Source organism: Etheostoma spectabile, chromosome 19, assembly GCF_008692095.1.
Source record: "Etheostoma spectabile isolate EspeVRDwgs_2016 chromosome 19, UIUC_Espe_1.0, whole genome shotgun sequence".
Taxonomy (NCBI): Eukaryota; Metazoa; Chordata; class Actinopteri; order Perciformes; family Percidae; genus Etheostoma; species Etheostoma spectabile.
The window spans coordinates 17,840,269-17,859,933 of NC_045751.1; the positions used below are offsets into that span (position 1 = coordinate 17,840,269).

The 19,665-nt window shown below is 40.3% G+C and overlaps 1 protein-coding gene and 2 long non-coding RNA genes across 8 annotated transcripts in view; 1 reads left to right on the forward strand and 2 right to left on the reverse strand.

Annotated features, from left to right (window-relative positions):
- Nucleotides 1–19,665, reverse strand: part of nrxn2b (neurexin 2b) — a 743,906-nt gene that overhangs the window by 273,264 nt on the left and 450,977 nt on the right. The gene's annotated exons all lie outside the window — the stretch shown is intronic.
- Nucleotides 13,858–15,282, forward strand: LOC116707232 (uncharacterized). Its single transcript, XR_004336431.1, has 3 exons — nt 13,858–13,994; nt 14,434–14,556; nt 15,257–15,282. It is a non-coding gene; the product is annotated as an uncharacterized LOC116707232 (long non-coding RNA).
- Nucleotides 15,665–16,906, reverse strand: LOC116707228 (uncharacterized). The gene is made up of 3 exons (XR_004336427.1): nt 16,810–16,906; nt 15,963–16,117; nt 15,665–15,757 (listed from the first exon to the last, which is right to left on the reverse strand). It is a non-coding gene; the product is annotated as an uncharacterized LOC116707228 (long non-coding RNA).

Below are 19,665 nucleotides of genomic sequence, written 5' to 3' on the forward strand. Positions count from 1 at the left end.
AAAAGAAATCTTGGGAAGCGAGAGAGTGAGGGTGTCTTTTTAGCCGTTTGCTACAAAATCGACACCCTGGATTTCTGAAGCTCAAGGATGACATTACTTAATTTCTTTTATACAGTATTTGAAACACTGAAATGGTGGGTCTCTAGTAACAAGGATGGTGGAATGATGATATATTGTTCTTTTGACAATGAAGAACAAAACCAACTAAATTACAGATTTTGCACAACAGTTCTCTCAACTTGACCAATGTTCAACTACTATTGACCACTGGTGGAAAGATACAGATCTTTTAAGTAAAAGTTGCAATACTACTGTTAAAAATGCTCTATTATAAGTAAAAGCCCTGCATTCACAATCATAATAAAAAACCAAATGTAAGCATATTAGTATCACAGTCTACTTAAAGCTGCGTGGGTAGAATGCAAAAACCCCAACAGAATTTAAAGTAGAGTGAGACCTCTTCCTGCAGCCCTCCCCTCTCTGTCGCACGGGCAACGCATGTACTGTACAGAACAGCCAATAGGAACACTCTCTCTGAAATGACCTGTGACTAACCAAAGTCTCCCATCAAGGCTAGATTTTTTTAAAGTCTACAAAGAGAGCCAAGAGGTGGTGCAGAAGTTTTCTCTCAGATGACTTTAATTACATTATGGTGAAAGATTATTTTGGAATGTTTGCACAATGATGCCAAAAAGATACTGCCTACCACCAAAAGTAAAAGTGCTGATGCAGAATGACCATGTCAGAATAATGCATATGATATTACTGAATTATATTTATTGACGTGTTTTTAACTTTAATGTTGCAGCTGGTTGAAGTAGAGTTAACTTTAACTACTTAATATGCTTAACAACACAATTTATTTGTTGATTTATGTTTTGCATTTCTACTCCAGATCTGCAAATTAAAGCTGATGTAAAGCTTTAACATAAATGTAGTGGAGTAGAACGCCACTACAAAATACTAAAATAAAAAAACAAAATACTAAAAATACTAAAATACTCTGGTAAAAGTATCTCAAATTGCACAGTACTTCAGTAAATGTAATTAGTTACATTCCACCACTATTAAAAGCATACATTATTCTTTTTTTAAAGATTATTTTTTGGCATTTTAGGCCTTTATTTGAATATGACAACAAACACATGAAAGGGGAGAGAGAGGGGGAGTGACATGCAGCAAAGGGCCACAGGTCGGAGTCGAACCCCTAGCCACTTTGACGAGGAGTTAAACCTCTATACATGAGCACTCACTTTCCCAGGTGAGCTATCAAGGCGCCCAAGCATACATTATTCTACTTCTATTTATCATTATATTTCCGGGTAGACATAGGAGTTAACTTGTTTATTTTTGTTGAAATTTTCAGATATAACTAATGTTTAAAAGATAAATAGTCAAACATGGTGGTCCAACCTATCTGAAGTTTCAGCCTATTGTTTATTTTCTGTCCTGTGTTGCTTTGCCAGCATCTTGTATAAACCAAATCTAGTGTTACGCACAGCAACATGTCACCGCCAGTCGGACTGACGACTAGTTTGGGTGGTGTCATTTTCTTTATTCTGTGGCCCAACAAGTAAATAAGGTCTCAAACCTAACATTACGTTAGAACGCAAGAAAGCATCCAACGTGCATTCTAGATGAAGGAGATGGTGTATCCAGTTGTTTCTCGTCCCCATTTGCTCAGCGCTGATAAAACCATACCACCACTGGATTCAGGGGTTTTCTACCCGGAAGTTATTGTAAACCAACATTGTGGCTGGGTCCGTATCCATGCAAATATGCAACAAAGGTTAACAAAAGCAATATTTCTACAAGGCCATTTAGCTGGAGTGAGATTGCAGTCTCTTCCATAACTCTCACATCCTCTCCTCCATTTCTGAGTTTCCTCAGTGGGTCATTAGACTTTGTAAGTGGAACACCATTCTCAGTCTTATTGGTGTGGTTGACAGTCACAATGTCAATGTCATCTCACCCTGTGTGTTTACTGACACTTTTCCACACTTTACCTGTCACTTTTCCCAACTTGCATTCCCAACATTACAGGCTCCAACATCTGATAAAAAGCCACAATGGACAGCATATTTACCTCTGTTTGTGTGTCCAAGAAGAAAGGTGGGGGATTGAGTGACAGGCCAAAATGTGTTTGTGCCGACCTGCTTTGAGAAGGACATCATTACAGCAGTGCCAGTAGGTGCCAGGTAAAAATAAAAAAATAAAAACTACATATAAAAGGAAAGATAAAAAACAGAGGTAGACTTCATCCTGTCAGTTGAGAGGTTTTTAGTTTTAAAAGTCTCCAAGACTCTCGGACCGCCCTCATTCTCATTACCATAAAGGGCTGACTCGGCAACATGTAAACGCACTGGAATGAGCAGAAAAATATTAACACGCTCAATATCCATTAGTCCAAATAGCCCTGGAGAAGTGAAAAAGTGCTTATCTTTAAATAAGCTAGAAGAACTCAAGTAACTGTGACAGGCAATTTACTGATCATATTAATGCAAGTGTGAAACACAACACTGTAACTGTAATAGCTATGTGAAGTTTCAAACTGACAACTCTATTCATATCGCAGGCTCTAGTCCGAAGGATGACTATTTTCTGATCAGTGTTCTGTTACTCTGAGCGCACACAAATGTCAATAAGATGGGTTTTGCTGCTGGAAACATTGATCCAAAGCAGAGGGGTGGAAACAGGAGAAAGACACAGAAACAGAGAGGGGGAAAGTGAGACATAGAGACAGACAAAACTGGTGAACACCAGCCCAAAAAGTGAGCGATAGGGATGGTCTGAGGTAGAAATCAGTAAGAATTTGCGTGATTTATGGCATGCTGCAATGTTAAATGTAGTCCATTGTTACAAATATAAATTTTAATGACGATGAGGTGGTGATGATAAAGTACAGTGTATGGATCCTTGAATGGGGCTTGGAAATGAAACCAATATCACAACATTAATTTGATGATCTCAAAGATTTTTCATTTAAATAAGGCTGCTCAGTCAGTATCTTTCGTGGAATGAGATAACACGCCGGTTATTGAGCCTATGGCACACCGATAAAAGCCCATTCATTTGCCATATTAAGAACTGACTGTCTGTGGAGACATTCCCGGAAACAAAATTACAAGCAGAGCAAAGTTAGTGACGCTTTTCCCATCACCCAGCAGTGATTGGTCCTCCAGATAGGGTAGGCGGCGTTAACACAACAAGCCATACTGTTTGCATCTCTGAGCGTGAGATCCAAAAACACACTTGCAATTACTGCTTATCCCCACAGGTGCCGCCAGTGAGAATGAAGCAGAGATCTTTGAGATGGTAACTTTAAGGACATTTCTCCAATATCTATAAATCACTATACAAACTATCAATAACTTTCCAATGATTGTATTATTCAAACATTAGAACTATGTCATTTGGGCTAGGTCGTAAACTAACAACAAAACCATGTATATAATGTCCGAACAGTAAAAATTGTGCATTACAATTCCCCAGAACCTAAGGTGGTAATAATAAATGGTGATCAAAATGTATGAAACAGAGAAAAACACACAACCCTCACCTTTAAAAAGCTTGCTTTATGAATTATTTAAATTACTTTAAATAAAATTTTTTAGTGAACAAAATAACTGATTACTGATTAGTGTGTTGAACAGAAATGTGTAGAACAATAAGCTAAAGTTGCTAAAAGTTGGGTCGCATTTGTGTGGAAGCTCAGTAATGATGTTTTGACCCATCATGAGAACCTGCAGTTGGCATCAGGCTGTACCCTCATAAATCTACTGAGCCCTCATTCAATGGCACTGGGTATAGTACCTTAAAGCACCTTTAAATCCTATTCTCACTCAAGCAAAGAGCATATACTTGGTGGATTGACCCATTGTGTCTGCGTGGGCGTAACCTAGTGTACACTGGCTGGCCCCAGTGGCTCAATTAGGTAGTGTCATCAGAGTCATCGAAATGCCATGGCCCACTCAGTAGAATCTATGTGCATGTTTTTCACCAACCAATTCAACCAATTGTTCTCTTTAAAGAAACAAAACACGCACGCACGCGCACACACACACACACAGAACAAAGCAAGTGAGGCATAAGTACACGGCACACTTTCTCGTTTTAATTTGCTGCAAGAGTATTTTAGTTCAGGTTGAAGGGTCCCTTACGAAGTAAGATGAGCTTGGTGGTGCATTTGTTTTTTTGCACAGCGAGTGATCATCAGACCTGCTGTGACTCAGCATTTCTTCGGGGTTCTGCTGCTACCCATTTGTACAATCCTTAAACTGCCATCACCACCCTCCCTCAGAGTAACATGACTAAATGTGTAGTGCCGGCTTGCTCCATGTGTGATTAATATAACTTAACCTAGCTGCCCCTAAACTTACTGACTCACCCTTTAATTAATGCAGGTGAGGTGGCAACTGTGAATCATAGCAAGAGCAAAACTCTGTGCTTCAGGACGTGGTAAAAACAAATCAATGAATAAAACAGATTCAAACTTTTAAAAACATATCCGCCATCCCACTAATTGACTTACATTAATGCTCACAATTCAAGGAGGGAAATTAAAGTATTTGGATATAAATTTGAATGTTAAAACAAAATAGTTTTCCCCATGTGTGTTCAGTTGCAGTGGTGACTCAGTTGAGTTTGTAAAGTACAATGACCTGTCTATTTCCTATTATCTCTTTGTGCTCCATGTGTGAAGATGATTGTGATAAAACAGCAAGACACTCAAATGGTATGCCTCAAGGAAAATGTTTAACCAGGGAATACACACAGATCCCAAAGATACAACACACAAAATGACACTAAAATCCCAGCACAGCCTAAGGCACACTGAACCTCACAGGTACCTCTGACCTGCTGAGGTGGATATTGAACCAAGGAGCCTCTTTTATTCATATAAAAAGCTACAGCAGTTTGGTCATCAACACAGCCAGTAGTGAGTGAAGTAAATACATGTTCATCACGTTATTTACTGCTAAGATGACATCTAGATATAAGACAGAAAAGTGTGATTGGCACAGCTTTGGCTCAGGAATAATATCTCGATAGATTGTTGGATTGAATGATTTCATGTGTGACATGTGGGTGAAGTAACTTTAAGTATTTATATGGGTGATTTCAAAACGCAGAGTTATGGCTGCACAGTCTGATGAAAATAGAAACAATGCATGAATAAAGCATTTCATGACAGCTCTGTCTGTGTTCAAATCTGTCAAGTTTTCTGCCAACACAGCCTGTACGGCTGGCTACATTGATAAACCTGGGTACATGGCGGAGCCAACCTATTCATGGTCCCATGATGGATTAGTGCTTCAGTATGAAAGCTAAAACATCAATAGAATGGCATGCCGTCTGACATTTGTTGGTTTTAAAGCTGCAATATTGAGTCAAGCACTGTGGCTTGCAGGTCATGCAAATGGATCTCAACTGTAAATGGACAGGACCCAACTTTGCTCATTTTGCAATTGAGTGCAGGCACACTTCCCTCAACTGTGCTCAGGCACCGTCCTTGGTGGATTTATAATAATGCACTCCAATTTCTGCCATGTAGTTTCTTTTCCAGTAGCTCCCCTGCTCTGATTTGTGTGCCTCTATCATCCCATTACAGTTGTAAGATCCTAGCATTTTGAGGTATCAGTGTTGCAAAGCAACTATAAATACAGGGTTCAGGAATAAGGGATGCCCGATGGCCTGGGGCAACTAAAACACCACGTCCAGCTTGTTATATTTCCGTTCAGCCTGTCTTAAATAATGTTATTGTTTTCTTGCCCACGTTGGAGAATGCTGGTTGAATGATCGGATTTGATTCAAATAATTGTAATTTTTCTTAACGTTTTCTTTTAAAAAAATAAAAATGTCTTACTATGAATCTAACATACTAGCAAATATACATCAGCCTTTTTGTGAGAAAAACACATTGATGATAGGCTGACTGGCCTATAGATAAGGTCTCTAAGGCAGATCCAGTTAATCCTAAGGGTTCTCTGTGCCACATGTGTGTTTAACAATAAAACATGATTTATAAATCATGCAAAAAATTACTTTAATAGTTTAGTATTCCATGCACTAGAAAGGTATGTGCAAAGGAGTAGGATCCGTCTCTCTTAGCTAAGGGCTTGAAAAACGTAGAAGACCCCCGGCAGCAGGATGATGATGAAACAACTACGTTTTGCGAAATATAAAGTAAAGGGGCCAGTTAAAAAAAAAAAAGAAAAGCAAAGTGACTTTGGGCAAGTAGAATTTTCTTTCACTTGCTCAACCTAGCATGTGAAGAAAAAACTTAACGCTAATCCCTGAAATATATTTGAAATCTTTACAAATATTGGCATGAATGTGATCCCGAAAAATACAGAGAGAAAACACTCTGACTGCTTCATCTTCCATCTATGAGTCCCTCTGATGCAATGATCTATCCAAAGAGGGAGAGCAGCAAGGGCGCATGCAGTAAAGCTTCCTCTGCACCTCCCCAAATGGTCTTCCTCATCCTCCTATTCCTAATGCTGACATATGGACAAAGCATGCCAGTAGTGTACTAGAAAGGTGCTGAGACACCAGCTAGTCATCCATCTGCTCGATTCCCTCGGTACTGCCTTCACTGTGGCAGAGGTCACACACTCGCTGGCTCAACTGTTACTAGAAAACCACACTCTAACACATGCACACTTCCTCTGTTGCTCCCTCCCTCCCTCCTCTTCTTCATCTTTCTCTTTTTGTGTCAGTGTTGTTGCTGTCTGTCATTTTTAAAGCAAATCTCCCGCTAACGTCCACCCTGAATTATGCAACGCTGCAACCCCCCACCCCACAAACATCTTCTTCCATATATCATCTAGACTTTAGTCCTTTTTAAACTTACAAAAGTCAGTAGGTTTGGTGGTGAATTCAGCACCAGGGAGAGCTCCATCAAATACTATACAGTTCTTTGCTTTACAACGGAATGTAGAATTAGCCTGTCTCACTTCAACTTCTCAACAGGATAAACACAGGTTTAACAATACGTTAAGAAAAAAAGAAAAATCATAATATACACCAAACAATGTTGTTCTGATTTTCCATATACGGTTAAAAATCTCCTCATGAGGTATGTCCCGAGGCAGATCAAAGAGTTAGTTCATAGCACAGATTTCTAACTAAGATGTGTATTATTTAATTTGCTGTTAATTGCAAAAGGAAGTTCATAACAGGTCTATAATTGTCTCTTCATTGGAGGTGGAAGGGTTACCCGTGGTGTTAACCTGCACAGCACTGTGGAACAGTTAAGAACATTTATATTCAGAGTACAATTTAGATGTATCTACACAACATGTATGTACAGCTATATCTACTTTTATACTCAACGTGTTAACAGGCATTTCTTTGCCTTGATTTTGTGGCCTAAAAATCATTTGTACAGCACTGATGTTTGTTAAAGGCCATATGAATATATTTCACATGGCATTAAAAGAGACTTGCTTTTTACATTCAGTTTATTCATTTTGCATGCAAGCCTGATACCTCGCTGCATGTACATACGCATGTGGTTGTGTAACGGAAAGAAAGAAACATACATACAGGAATTTTTGCAGTGTTGTTGCTCAATGATTTGTCAACCTCTTTGTACTTATCGCAACAAATTCCCTCACGCAGGCACTCCCTCTCTTTTTCTCTGTCTCTCTCATACACAGACACACACACCCACACACACACACAGTCACCAAACTCAATGAGCCAGCTGCTCCTGACTGACAGCATAATCAGTGATTAAACACTTCAGAGATGGCATTCACTGGAGAATAGATCACAAAGCATGCTCCACACAAAATTTATCAAAACACAAGTTATGGGCGTGTGTGTGTGTGTGTGTGTGTGTGTGTGTGTGTGTGTGTGCGCGTGTGCGCGTGTGCTTATGTATGTTTGTATATCTGTGCCTATGTGTTTGTGAGTGGAAGTCAGTACAAGCAGAGCAGGCTGGGGACAACATGGGGTTCTGATTAACTTTCAGTCGTTTTGCATTTCACATTAAAAATGAGATGAAATGAGAAGTACTTAGATGATATTTTCATTCAGAGATAAGACTCCATAATTAACAGGTGTTACCTAGTGTCTTAACTTATTCCTGTTTTATTATCACCTGTCATCTGTGACGACAACATAAATAAAGAGGTGTACAGCCTTGAAGCTCTTTCTATGTTTAGGTAAACAAATGTGAAGATGCATCTATAAAAACATTTATTGTGCAAATACGGTGAGGAAAAACACTTAAACCTTTTTTATTGCTTTACCAGATTAAAGTGAATGCTTGTAGTGACTTCTTCGCCCTCAACAGATCATTGTTCTTATGGGCCCAACGCAGACAGAATCAATTAAGAATGAGAAACTCTCTTCATGAGATGACAAATAACCTTGGCTTTGATGCCCCAAAAACAAAAAAACTCTACTTGCAAGCCTTATCCTCAGTTCCCTTGGCTTTGCTGTGTGTGGTTGGGGCTTTTTATTAGTATTCAGGAGAGCAGGGGTGGCTGTAGGATGCAAAATGGCTTCCTCTAACTAGTGCTCCCACAACTCTTATGTGAGGTTTGCTTCTGTTTCCCTCCCTTAGCCACTATCATAAACATACTTGGTGTGGACCTCTAAATTACTCTGACTGGGTAATAGACATGCAATCGGTAACTTACCCTAGCCACCAACATTCTAACCCTAACCCTTGTGGAAAGTATAACCTTCATGCACCAAACACTGCTTTTGAGTCATCAGCCTGCATCACAAGACATGTTCCTATCAATTAGGGAAGTTGTTTTCCATGTCCAGGGGCAAGGGTGGGAATTAGATGGGAAGCTCACTGCACAGAGGGAACATGTTTTGAGTGTAGAGACTCACCGCACGCCAGCTTGTCTCTGTCACTAAGGCTGGGACGTATTCTGCAGGGATCTTTGCTACCTCTGAGAGACGCTTTGTTATTTTTTACAACTAGCAAACAAGTTTTTCAGCATCTTGCAGCTGTATGAATCAAAGCAAAGTCCCAGAGCAATAACAAACGGCTGTGCTTATGGGAAGATACTAAATAACTTCTAGCCAAAACAAATGCTGGGGATGGAGTGGAGCCATCTTCAAGAAGTAAGCAAGCAAAGAAAATAAATCACTGGGTACTCATTATCCGCACCTACGGAACATCTATGTTGTCATTGAGCAGAAGACACCCGACAGACACAAACACAAGTTAAAAGGGTATTTATAAGCAGAGACGGTGTTTGATTTAAAGGAACACTGCACTGCACTGAGACAAAAAATGCGTTGGCCCACCTATCTACAGCTAGGGGAGACCGTGATAAGCCCTATTTCAACAAACAGTGGCATGTTCCTTTAAAGCCTGCCCTATTGATGGACACAATTTAAATATCATTCTTCAAACTTCAAATCTCACTTTAATGGTCTGGATAAAAGCTGTTTGTTTCCCTGAAGTTGGGCTTATAGTTTGTCGTTGCCGCCCCCAATGCTATCCATCCATCCACACTGCAGGGCTGTTATGTAAGAACTTGGCTTGACATTATGTAGGAATCCAGGTCTGAGGTAAAATTGGTTACTTTGATACATTTTCGATACTCTTTCAATACCATGTTTGTAAAATGATACGATCACCGATAATTATACTTTTGATTTACAATCAGATTTTCAACCCAGGGCTGCACAGATGAAACAGGTTAAAAAAATCAACTGGTCCTGTGTTTACAAGAGAAGCAACATTAGAGATGAAAAAGTACTATTGAAGAACAGTCATAATAATGACAATTACGTTACAGGTTTTCTGCACCAGTAATGAGTGCAAGTTGATAAAAAAAAGGAATTTATTGCAGTGTGATCAAGTATTCTTTTTATATACTAGTATTAGATCAAGGTTTAAAATTCTGGTATTGTGAAGACCTTGGTCTGAAGTCAACTGAGATCAGTTCAAATCGTGCAGCTATTGTGAAAGCAAGTACCAAGTCAAGTCTTGAGTCTTTGGAGGTGAATCCAAGACAGATCCTAGACTTCTTCAGCGCACTGCAGGTTTACAGCTCTACCTTGTTGTATTGATATAGCAGTAGGTCACACACATGATTCATCTATTTTTATCTTGAGGAGAAATGGCAATGATGGGAATAGAGAGAGACATAGGAAGGAGGTTGGGTAGCAGAGTGGTTTGAAATAACAGAGGAGCGCCTGAAAGGACATTCTCCGAGTAAGTGTGTCTCCTTCGGGGACGTAAGCCAGAGCTGTGGACTTGAGACGTGGACTGGTGCCAGAATAAAGCCACAAAAATGAGATTTAAGCTGCTGGGAGTCTTAAGACTTAGGGTGCATAAGACTCAACTTGAGACCTGAAAGCAAAAACTGGGCCTCAGGTTTTGACAGAATGGATGGCTGTAGATACACACCTTGAACATTTAACTACACCCAGGCATTCAAAGTACCTTGTAAAACACACTGTACATATCTCTGCAAAAAAAGCTAGTCGTTTGATTATGAAGACTTGCAACCTGACTTGGACTTGTCTTGACTGACTATTGGTACATGCCTCAAGTAAGAGCTATGATGTAATGACAGACAATTCAAGAGAGGCGATCAACATCCTAACCATCAGGCTATTATTGTGACACAGGCTCTTATTACGTGTGATGTGTTTTACCCCGGGTCCTGGCTGTCTGTGAAGGTGATATCTGGGACATGTCACCAGTGTCAACCGGATCATGTCCATGCTTGTGATTATAGGGATAACAATCTCTGTGGCTCAGGGAATTAGATTTTCATCTCTCTCTCTCACACACACACACACACACACACACACACACTTCATCTGTCACCCATCACAATGGCACACCTCGATAAGCAATGGATCAGATAAGTAATGGATGATTAGCATTGCTTACCCCGTTGGTGTGGTTGGCTGAGGTGGGGGGGTGGTGTGTTGGGGAGTAGATGGGGTGAGAAGAGTGGTGGCTGGGGATGGGAGGTGTCTCGTTAGGGGACAGGACGCACATCGAGCAGCGATTGACTTTCCAGGACATTACTTACACAAGCCCTGACACAGGGACCATTAATATAACTCCTTGAGGGTGCTGGATATGCTGCACAGGGATTGGTAATGCAAATATAAAAAAATATATATAGTGCTCTGCAGCAAGGACAGATTAGATTTTTTGAGTGGGTGATTGGGTGACGGATGCTGTATTTGTCTTCTCATCATATGTGTCTTATAAATAATACTTACTCCGAAGTCATTTATTTTTTAATATTTAAGTCTGTCAGTGCAGCTGTGTGAAAAGATAGAACACATGAATCTCCCTATAATTTACATCCTTAGGTATCAAACTAACTCAATGCTATCAACTTCACCTCTTTCTCTGTGTGTCTTATAACTCTGTCCAAATAACTGGAATGTGAGCGTTGGTGCTTTCCTTTTGTAAACATTGCCTTATCGTCCTACTCTGCTGAAGCCTCCCTTTTGTTTATCTCCTGCACTGGTAATGGGACAGAGTAATTTGTCATTTGTAACAATATCAAAAGGCAATTACAAGCCTGTGACTAAAAGCCACAGAACAATGTCCACCATCAATCATCTGAGAGGAAAAAGGCAGAGTGCACAGAGGCATTTCCAACTGCTTATTTCCCCTGCCTGTTGCTCTGGTATTTGTGCTCAGCTGAACTTGGCCCTGGCTTTATGGCTGCTTGGGTGCCACCGTGAAAGAGCAAAAATCTGTTGTGGATAGGCAGGCTAATTATTGGTCTTATTTACCAAGTTAAAATGTCAGGATCCAAATGCTGGAATCCAAATTGTGTGTCTCAACAAACAAGTCTACCTACTCACATCAAGTATTGTTCATTATGTCTACATTTTTCAAGGTATGGGTCACGGTGTATACCTGACTTGCTAACTCACTTTAAAGGAGGAGGCACATTTGAAAGACTTCTCAGTATGGAGATAGGGAAATGCAGCATTTTCAGTATGCTATTGACATTTCTTTCATCCTTACACAGTCAAAATAGATCCAGTCTTGGAGAGATTGAGTTATTACATTGCTCTTGAAGACTTCAGATTGATCTTTGCCTGGCAGGGATGTATTGGCACCTGCAGGACATGATAGCTCACATTTAAAGTTTGTATATGTCAATCATTTCTTATTTCCGTACAGGAAAAATAATGTACACACAATCTAAGCCCCACATTGCAAAGGTCAGCTTCCAAAGCAGGTTGCATTTGTTAACACACAAAACTCTGACTTTGAGGCAGCGTTGACCCAGGGCTATTCTCGATCGATGATCAAGGCACTATACCGTGAAGAGAGCAGCCAATGTCTCTCATTCCATCTGCTATGTTGGTCTTTGGCATTCTTTTCAGCCTAAGGCACATATTGACAGCCCCCCCCCCCCCCCCCCCCCCTGCTAAATCTTTTCCTCCTCTACAAACACGTACTGTACACCCACGAGGGGACAGGTTCATCAAGCATGGAGGAAGCAGTCCACAGTTGATGCGTGTATGTGTTTGTGTCCTTCTGTGTGGGTGGGTATTTGTGTTGCCAGGAGGGGACACTCTTGTCATGTCCCTCCTTTCAAGATTCCAGACAGGTACAGTGGGGGGATTCTGGGGGGGATTCTGAATTGGAGCAATACCAGGTGTGTGTCCTGTTTCAATGGCAGTGCTTAATGGCATTAGTGTCGGTCAAAAGGTGGCAGCACTGAGCACAAGGGCATGGAGTGGCCTGCAGCAAGGTCAGCGCTCCACACACCCACACACACGCACGCGCACACACACACGCTTTCTCTCACATATGTACATGGAGCTCCATAGACAGGGCTTTTGAATGCAGTACTAAAAACCTCAGTCTGCTATACACAGTTTGCAGAGATGACTTTTTGATTCAATTTGATGCCGGTGTATTGTGAGCTTTATCTGAACTGGCAAGGGAACCCATGCATTTAAAAATAAAAAATAAATCCTAATTTTATAGAAACTAAAGTATACAGTTAGATTTAGCAGTGCAGTAAAAAGTACAATATTGCCCAGTTATGTAGAGGAGTAGAAGTTTGAAATAACATGAAAAGAAAATGCCAATACCACTAGAGTGAATACTAACTTGTTCATTTCCTTTGATTTAACGCTTTACTTAATCAGATTTCATTAAGGAAATATATATCCATACGTAGCTGTAGCTAGCTACTGCTGGTCTGGAAGTGACATTTTTGGAAGACTTCAACAATGCAAAATACAAATATTACACATAACAAAACATTTGTCTTACCCAGAATATATATTTAGTTAGATTTACGGGTTGATTTAGAGGACATTAAAATGAAACCTTGCCGAAATGTTCTCCATGCGCGGTGATTTAAAAAATGATACCTGTAATTACAATTCTTAATATGAGCCTAGACACAATTAAAGGGGTGATAGAATGCAAAACCGATTTTACCCTGTCTATGGGAATCCGACAGTTTGGTGGGTAAATGACATACAAAGAAGCTTTAAATCCCATGACATGCCTTTCCTCTGAAAATCCCACATTTTGAATCTGCCGCTGAAAACGGCGAATCTCAACAAAGCCAAAGATGACTCAGGATCTCAGAACCATTAGCTTTGTCACGCCCATTACCGTATAAGGAGAACGGTCCAGCCCCAACATCTACACACAGGCCACTGACCTGAGACCACTCCTAATGGAGCTAGCTGTTAGCTCAGTTAGATGTCCGACTGAGAACGCTGCTTGTGTACTCTGACGGGATTTACTAGAAGAAAGTTTGGAATATTTCCCAGGATATGACAATGAACCAGGGTCGTAAATGCAGAGTTCCAGGCTGTACAAGGAACTTGACACTTCTCATAGCCTTCCCAAGAAGCAACCACTTGACGGGCTCGGCTGCTGTTTATAAGAGATCCCAGGGAACGTTTTCACCAAAGACAGTTTTCAAACTTTGGACATTTAAAGCAGGATTTGCTAAGCTGCTGTTGCTGTTCCGACTGTCTGGTCATCCCAACCACAAGCTGTAAGTAGGATTTCGTCATTAACAGTAACATTGGCAATGCTAAGGTATCCTGTAGCTAGCATAGGCTGAATGTGTGTTGATAACTGTAATGGCAAAGGGGCTAACGTTTCATTTTCCTAACTGTTCCATTCGAATAAATACCCCGTGTTGTCATGTAGCTCCATCTATAGTTCACCATGCATGTTTGTCCACTTTGTCAGGTTCATTTTTATTGTATTTCAGCAAGAAAGCTAACTGCAGCTGAGTAGAATCATGATCGTTTGGTTGCTAGCTAGCGCTAAGCTGTAACGTTACTCAGCTAGCTAGCTAGCTCTGTTATCCCGTTTGCTTCGACAACAGAACTGGAAACGTTATCATTTCATATGATATCTAGTCAATCTCGTGAAAACAGTGTGTATATAGACTGCAATGTATTGATTTGCAGTTTTTTTTATTTCAGAGCAACGCTATGTCACAAGGACAAGACGCGAAAGATGCAGCTTGCCAAACAGATGCTCCGAGTGTGTCATCTCGGGGGACACAACTGTCTCATAAGACATCAAGACCGCACATATCATACAAGGTAACCTTTCTAATTATTCTTACAAACCAGACGTCTTATAGTGTTTGTGTAGCATTGTGACTGGGTAGCATTTAGCAGAGCAGTGTTATCTAATGTTATCATGATGAGTGAGTGACTTTTATCAAATATGTGAGCCATTACCAACACATTGGTGAATTATTTAAAGTAGGAATAGAACTATTCATCTGGATTATCACTGATTGGTCTGATCTCAATCAATTGCATTTCCTTTTGTGGGGGGGGGGGGGGCTGGTGAAAATATTTGGACAATAGGCAGAATGTGTTTGTATACAACGGTATGACTGAATGCTAGATTGTGTGTTGACGATGCCTTTTGCAGGTTTGTACACGCCCTATGAACTTTGTCATTCAACAAAACAAGTCTTTAGAAAAGGCAAATGTGAATGGGGGACAAATTGTCTGCAGAAACTGGTTTTGTTCAGTGAAGGAGTGAGACACAAACATGGTCTAGAGACATCAAGCCTAATGGCCGGCCATATAAATGTAAATCATTTCAGATTTAAGCTGCTCCCACTGTAAGACACTTGTAACAACACTGGTTAGAGTCCTGCTTTGGCACAGCTTAGAGGTTTAGCAACTGCTTTTGCTATGAGTCAACTGGAGTATTTTGCTTGGTGTGTGTAAAAGGTAATACAGTTATGTTACAATATTTATGTTTTTGTTTGATTGTATCTTGCAGCCACAACGGAAGACAGCCAAGGGGAAACTAATGTACAGACGTCTGTTCCCAAAGGCCAACAGGGAGGTTACACCGTCAAAGAAGTGAAGACAGAGACAAAAGTTTGTAAGTTTAAATATTTTTTTTATTACAAACAAAAAATACTAAATTGCATCTTATCGGCACTCAAAATAACTTTTCACACACTGCAAACAACAAATCTGAATGTGCAATGATATAGGTGCTAAAATGACTTTTCACACACAACAGGCTATGTCTTAGACCTGATGCGACTGGTGTTTGAGGAGATCATCCACGACCCCCTTCCTTATCTGGAAGCAGTCCTGTGCCCCAGGACCTGTGTGCTCAGCTCGACAGGCACCCAACCCGACATACTGCCCTGAAACATCCAGAAACTCCCTCCACGCTGCACGACACAAGAGGGGTCACGGCACGGACACTTCTACCAAGAAAACCCAGCACCAGCTCACAAAAGTCCTATAAGCCCTGTGTCTGCATTGCCTACAAAGAGAACAGGGTGTAGTGGACAATCACATTTTTTAGATTTAAGAGTAATGATGATTGTTTTGAAACAAAATAAAGTAATTTTGTTGTCTTGATAATACTGTGTTTTTGTAATAATGCTGAATCAATAATCAATGCGTATTGTTATAAACATTTTATTTAGATACTTGAACTGCTAACAGTGGTATCAAATTGGCTTCACCTTTCCATCCATCTGATTCTCAACTGGCCATGGTCAACTCTGTAAATATTCATTGCATTTTGCAAAGAATATATATTGAGGCACGGATGAAGGCCAGGATGGTGAGCCATACAGGTTATCTCCTCAGGAATCTAGGTCATTCTTATTCTTCTGACCTGTAAAAACAAACATAATGAGCCTGTTGTTATTTCATAATGTTGAATGAGCAGAAAGCATAAAGTAGCTTGAGTTAATGTATCTCTAGTTTTATTTAACTGAGGTATTTATTGGCAACATATTTTCTCTCTCCTGGGGCATGTGTGCACAGTTTCCACAAGAACACCTGCCAAGGTAAGATACTACATTAGATTACTACATGTTAAGAAGGTAATAATCTCATAGTCAGATGATCTAATCTGCATGATAGTAGTTCCAAGATAACATTAGACGTAGCATACAAACTGAACAGAAAAAGGCTCCTGTCCAGCTAAATGGACGTCCTGTTGTAAGATAACATTACTTCTGGGTGGTAAAGAATGTACGTAACTCATAATCACAATCAATCACTATTCACCAGGAGAGTATACGGTAACAAATGTTACAATGTGACTAAGAGACTTTCGTTGAGAGCAGCTCTATGAACTGGCCACTAACTTTTCTGCCAACTGGACATCTTGACTGAAATTGCGAGGGTACAAGTTGTAAAATATTTGTCCATGTGCAAATTAATAAGTTATGTTGCTTACATACTAAAAACAAGGCAATACAAAGTTATCTAGCTACAACACTGAAGTGGGAGTATTACACTAGTGTGACAACAAACCTCTAATGTTGAAAAAGCAAGTAAATGCTAAATTACAAACTTTACCAGTCTGAAGAAGTCATTTCCAATTTACTGGCAGGTTGCTCCTCGATGTCAGATCCTTCCTCTGATTCAGGCTCAAACATACGGTAACCATGCTATCGCCACCTTGGATGTTTTAGTCATGTTTTGTGCCGCAGCAAAGCTCGTTGCACACCAACCAATCAGCGCGCAGCTTATTTAAATATTCATGACAGACCATATAAGGCAGAAAGCTCTCGTTTCAAGCCAGTCAATTTAGCAGGGTGGTGTGAGGGCCAAAAAACAGCTAAAACAAATTTTTAGCCCAACAAATGTTACATACCCTATCATGAACCTCCACCAAATAAAACAGCGTGATATACTCTATACAACCATTCTATCACCCCTTTAAACATCAGCATTCCACAAAACAAGACATATTTTAAAAGGCTGAATCTTTTGCTAACTACTTTTATATTGAGTCACAGTATCTTGTTGGAGCAGTTGGACTAAAAGTTTTTATATAAAACATCTCAACTTCCGCGCCTCCGCTCTCTCAACAAACCCCTTTATTTGGCTTGTGCTCTATTGCTTACTCTTGCCAGCATGGTGAATCTAAACTCATCGGTGGATGTAGCGCCGTAGGTCTACAGGTCAACAAACACACTGAGAGGGGACCAGCAGCCAAATTGACTCAGCTAGACAGGAGCCCGCTGTCTCTCTACTTTCACTTTCCCCCCCCCCAGGTGGCACGCATAATGTTTTTTTGGCTTTCTAAATACCCTGTGGTACTAAAAATGGATGTGACAGCAAATTAGGAGACAACATGCCAACTTTCTCTTTTTTTCACAGGAAGAAAATTGTACAAAGTACGTGTCTAAGTCTATGTGTGTAGATATCTTTGCATGTGGGATTTCATGCTTCTTTTGTAGCATGAGAATACTGCTCATGTTAGCAAGCGTGTGTGTGTGTGTGTGTGTGTCTGCAGTCTGTCTGTGTGGCAGCATGACAACATCTGCATTTCTGGAGTTAATGTATGGATATAGGTGTCATCATGCTTTTCCACATCATCTAAATTAAACAGATAATTGTGTGTCTAATGAGCAGCGGTTTTCATTCGCAGGAGCTCATTAAGCCTGCCCCCTGCCCTTGCTATCTCTCACTCTGGCCTGGGGACAGCTCCACTCTCAGGCCGTTACAATCCTATCCGTTACAATCCTATCCCGGGATCCGCGCAATCAATATGCACCGGCTACTTTTCTTTTCTTTTTTTAATTATGCAATTTATCCTCGCCAAATGCTGTCTATATCCCAATTTCCTTCCCCCATACCCTCATCCCTCTCTATTTCTGCAACCATTTTCTCTTTGTTTCTCCAATTTCTTTCCCTTTTAAATAATTATCCCCACAGTGACTGCATGCACAAAAGCGAGCCAGCACACATACACAGATGTCTGCTTCTCAGCCAATGACTAACAGTCTCATTTAGGTTTATTATAAATTATTTGCTACCTGTTTTTTCTGCAGGTGGAGACATGGGTGTCAAAGGGTGAGTGATATTGACCAGGTGAAAAGGTGAACTTCATAAAGTTTGATATATACTGGGGTAAGAACCATTTGATTGCCAGTGAAGAGGGGGGACATGAGACACCTTGCCTAGTCTGATGATAATTTAGAAATATTGAGATAATGGTTTACTTCCATTTATTCTTTAAAAGGAACCTTGGCAAATAATTAATTAGCTGCTTAACATTCCAGTTAATTTAATTGAAACCTCATCATTCGGAAATCAAAATTGCATTTGTTTAGTTTGATAATGTACCAACACAAAACTGCTCCTTTCTCAAGACCAGCATCTAAAACATTTATTAGATTGCTGCAATTACCATGTAAACCTTAACTCCTAAATAACAGTTCTGATTCGACATTCAGTCTTAGCCGGAATGAGAGTGGAAGACAGATAAATAACATTGTGTGTCAAGAAGGAAAGCCAATAAGTGTTGTTTTTCAGAGGAAATCAAAGATGAAAAAGCAATCAACATTTGCTGATTTGTTACTTTGTGAGCAAATGCTACAGTACAACTGAATATTTCTCTATTTGAATGAAACCTCCTTGAAAGCAATTTTATCATCTGAAAACTGAAGGGACGTCAAGTTAAAAGTGAGAATTTCTATCTCAGTTCTGGAAATGGTGACAGAGGGAGATATAAGGTTATCTCGATTGTAGAAAAAGACAAAATACTAGGGATGCACGAATCCAGGATTCGGACTTGGACGAATATTGGGCTTTTTCACGGGGTTCAGACGGTCACAGCTAAAACTCGTGTTAACCAGACAGTGCCTCTCCCGAGCTGTCAGCCGTTCTCTCGGTAAATGAGTCTCCCTACAGGGTAACGGAGCGACCGAACGGCCGGCTGCTGCTGGTTAGCTAATGATAGCTTTCTAATTTCACCCGCCCAACATGCCTTCACTGGTTAGCAAAAAATTGCCGAACAAAATTGTCACTCATCTGGCGATAGTAATGTGCTTTCCTATGAAGTGAAAAGAGCGTGGGAATTCAACATTAAGTTGTTACATTTAACTATTTTAGAGGCTGTGGACATTGTTTACTTCATTAAAGGTGATTACTGTTTTAATGGACTGAGGATGGGAGTAGGACTCAGTATTTGGTTGCAGATTCTGTGCATCCCTAAAAAATACAGAAAAAAGTTGAGGCAAAGGCAGATCGCTGATTACCAGATGTAAAAAAAGGAAGTAGAAGTGATATGAAAATGAGGATAGAGGAGCGGATTCCACTCGAGCCCAGCTAAGATGGATTCCACTAGAGTTTAGAGCCTCACTCTCTTCACCTGCTCTTCTCTCTCTCACACACACACACACACACACACACACACACACACAC